The sequence below is a fragment of the Bison bison genome, unplaced genomic scaffold (genome assembly GCF_000754665.1).
Source record: "Bison bison bison isolate TAMUID 2011002044 unplaced genomic scaffold, Bison_UMD1.0 scf7180017864307, whole genome shotgun sequence".
Classification (NCBI taxonomy): Eukaryota; Metazoa; Chordata; class Mammalia; order Artiodactyla; family Bovidae; genus Bison; species Bison bison.
The window spans coordinates 4,228,658-4,228,929 of record NW_011494879.1 but is presented as its reverse complement, the minus strand read 5'-3'; positions in this window follow the sequence as shown (position 1 = coordinate 4,228,929).

Here is a 272-nt window from a genome sequence, read left to right as displayed (position 1 = left end):
CAGATGATACCACCCTTATGGCAGAAAGTGAAGAGGAACTTAAAAAGCCTCTTGATGAAGGTGAAAGAAGAGAGTGAAAAAGTTGGCTTAAAGCTCAACATTCAGAAAACGAAGATCATGGCATTCGGTCTCATCACTTCATGGGAAATAGATGGGGAAACAGTGGAAACAGTGTCAGATTTTATTTTTTGGGGCTCCAAAATCACTGCAGATGGTGACTGCAGCCATGAAATTAAAAGACGCTTACTCCTTGGAAGGAAAGTTATGACCAA